This window comes from Cololabis saira, chromosome 6 (genome assembly GCF_033807715.1).
Source record: "Cololabis saira isolate AMF1-May2022 chromosome 6, fColSai1.1, whole genome shotgun sequence".
NCBI classification, from domain to species: Eukaryota; Metazoa; Chordata; class Actinopteri; order Beloniformes; family Belonidae; genus Cololabis; species Cololabis saira.
The window spans coordinates 15,844,058-15,847,053 of record NC_084592.1 but is presented as its reverse complement, the minus strand read 5'-3'; the positions used below and the strand labels follow the sequence as shown (position 1 = coordinate 15,847,053).

Genomic DNA, 2,996 nt, shown 5'->3' with positions numbered 1-2,996 from the left:
GTAGTTATGGATAATCTAATCAATATGAATCTCTATCATAGTTTGGTAAACTACGAGACCCAAAACAACATCTTGCAAAGACCCCCCTAAAAGTTAGAAACGGTACTCCGGAAATTTACCCCCAGATGATGTGCTTTCTAAAGCAACATCCAACCACTTCCTCTCCTCTGAACCTCCTCGGCAGTTGCATTCAATGCAAACGTCGAAGTTCCAGTTGGTTATTTGCCCTCCGATGTTTATCATGGTCTACATAAATCCAGCAGCTCTGCTCTTCATCCAGATGTGGCTCATCTCTGCAGGTAAAAGGCACATTTGAGTTTGTGATTTATGCTTTTATTATCACTAAAAAGGAAGTGTGAATAATTACTTATTGTTTTTTTTTTGGCATCTACCTTCAGGGGCTCTGACAGAAAACAGAACTGCGCAGGTGTCCAGAGGAGACTCACACAAGTTTACTTGCAACGTATCATATGAAAATGCAATAAACATCATCTGGACCAAAGACAGATTTAGGTTTATATATTCTCTCAGGCGAAATCAGACCTTTTCCAATTTCTCTTCTCTCAGTCTGAAGATAGACCCCAATATCCCTTCAAACCTAAATATTTCTAATGTTCAGCATGATGATGCAGGACTTTATAGGTGTGAAGTATTTGACAGAAACGGCTTCCACATCATCAGGTGGAATTTAACAGTGTTTGAAGTCGACAAACGTACGTAAATTAAATATGAATGTTAGATCACAGAAACAACTGAACACATCCAAGCACCAAAGTGATTTTATTGATTTAATTACCAACCCCATTTCTTCTTATTTTGTTTTAGGAACCAGTTCACCATCTTTTGTCCTGTTCATACTGCTAACTGCAGTTAAATTGCTTCTGTGTTGTATCATGTCAGCAGTCTGTCTCTACAGGTGAGTGTTTCAGCTCCAGATGTGCAAGAATTGATAAACACTCTGTTCTGGTGCATGTTATTGTTAGAACTGATACGGCACTATTAGAGAATAACTTTCAAAATTTAAAAAACACATTCATACAATTTTACTGTGGCTGCATAAGCAACATGTACTTTATGCTTGTGGTTTTGTCTGAGCGTTAAACTTGTCCAGTAGAGACATAAAGTTGAGTTATTAAGAAGAACAGCTGAAGATAAGTGAAAGTTAAGTCTGAAACATTTAGAGGAAACTCACACTGATGAAGTTATGAAAACATGCCAACGTCACTCAGACCAGTTTGTTGTGGTTTTCTTGGTGTCTGCGTCAACATGGCAGGAGTTTACATCGAATAACTGCTGTTAAAATTGTCCTGTGGTCTCAGCTGAAGCATCTATAAAGATGTATGAGCTGTATATATTAATTTAAACAGTTCTCTTTGAATAAATTCAGTCAGACTTTTTTCTTTTTTTTTAACCTTTATTTAACTATTTGACTTGACTCCACTTCATGAGTCAGAGAAAAAAGTTTTGAAACAAACAAATGATTTCCTGATTGAACCACAAGATCACTTCCACCCACACCCATCCTTTTCTCTGTTCATGGCTTTAATAAGTCCAGCAGAGGAAACAGTCACTTTTCATGTTTTATAAATGGAATGGAAATCAATGTGGCTATTAAAAATGTTGACTTAAACTTATTCTTTCCATGAAGATAAGATTTGAGGCAGATGTCCTCATTAGCTGCTATATTGAACTTTCTAGTGAGACAAAGTTTAAAATGAAATCTGAAAAAATCTAGGTTAAAACCGAAAAGTCTTTCTAGGATGCTTAGTCTTTGTAGTTTCCATGAAAGAATAAATATTCCAATAAATTTTATTTATTACATTTTTTTACTAAATGGAAATGAACAAGATTCTACTATTTCTTTTTTTGCATTCAGTCTAATATTATTTAATTTACGTTTATTTGGCAGAAACAGATGATTTTCACAAAGTTCACAATGTTTCAAAAATCCATTTAATTTGTTTGGTTTTTAGGTTAAAAGCTATTTTCAGAACCTGATGAAGCAAATATAAAGGAATCAACTGATTTCTGCAGAATGTAAGTGAGAAACTTTAGAAGCTGCAGCTTCCTTCTTCTACATCCTCCTCGTCTGAGACTTTGCTCTGGTCCTCTTCATCGGCTCAGTTTGTTTCCGTCTCTCTGGATTTCTGTCTTTATTCCCATCTGCTTTCCCAAATGTCCCCCCAGTTCTGATAATCTTGCCTGTTTTTAAATAAACTGCCTGATATTTCCATCCTCTGTTCTCTGTGTTTATGTATGTGGGTGCTCTCAAACACTCACCGTGACATCACCTTCATGCTGTAGCCGGTCTCTGCTCAACTGTACAGTGACGTGGATGTGGACGGACAACAAACGGAGGAGGACATGGAGAGGACAAGATCAAACTATGGTCACCTCTAAACTGAGAAATTGTTCAGAAACATCAAGAGAGAGCGCAAATTAAAATAATTAGCATTTTTAACTTTCAAATCAGCGGCTTCAAAGGAGAGTTTTTAGAGGACACAAAAGAAAAAAGCCTTCATGTTAAATAATGTTTGTTCTGTTTTTATCTTCCTATTGATGTTTTTGTAGTCTCCAGCATGTTAATCATCTTTTGTGAATTATGTATAGTGTTTGTAAGCCATGGGAGGATGAGGTTGTTCTTGTACTGTGAGCTTACCAGTGCAGTTTCTTATAATTACTGCTCCTGTGGTAATAAAGAAACCTCAATCTGACTCAGACGACTGTAACGGAACACTTTCAGATTAAAACCATGAGATGGCAGCAAAGCTGTTCTCAACAGACATGTTTCATTAATCAGAAGGTTGTGATGGTTCGCCACAAAGAGTCATGATTCCACCACCTGAATAAAAGTCACTTACTTTTATTCATATCTGATTATCGTCTCAGTGACCTTCAGCTTTGTTTTGTTAGATTTGGTCAAAGTTTCCAAATGTGAAGAGAAGACAATCAACAAATGATCATAGATATGTAAAAAAAAAAGAAAAAACTGAATT

General features: G+C 36.1%; 1 long non-coding RNA gene across 1 annotated transcript; it reads left to right on the top strand.

Moving 5' to 3' along the window:
* The first annotated feature begins 823 nt into the window (after nucleotides 1-823).
* LOC133446413 (uncharacterized) lies at nucleotides 824-2,511 on the top strand. Its single transcript, XR_009782835.1, has 3 exons — nucleotides 824-916; nucleotides 1,974-2,037; nucleotides 2,305-2,511. It is a non-coding gene; the product is annotated as an uncharacterized LOC133446413 (long non-coding RNA).
* The last annotated feature ends 485 nt before the right edge of the window (nucleotides 2,512-2,996 follow it).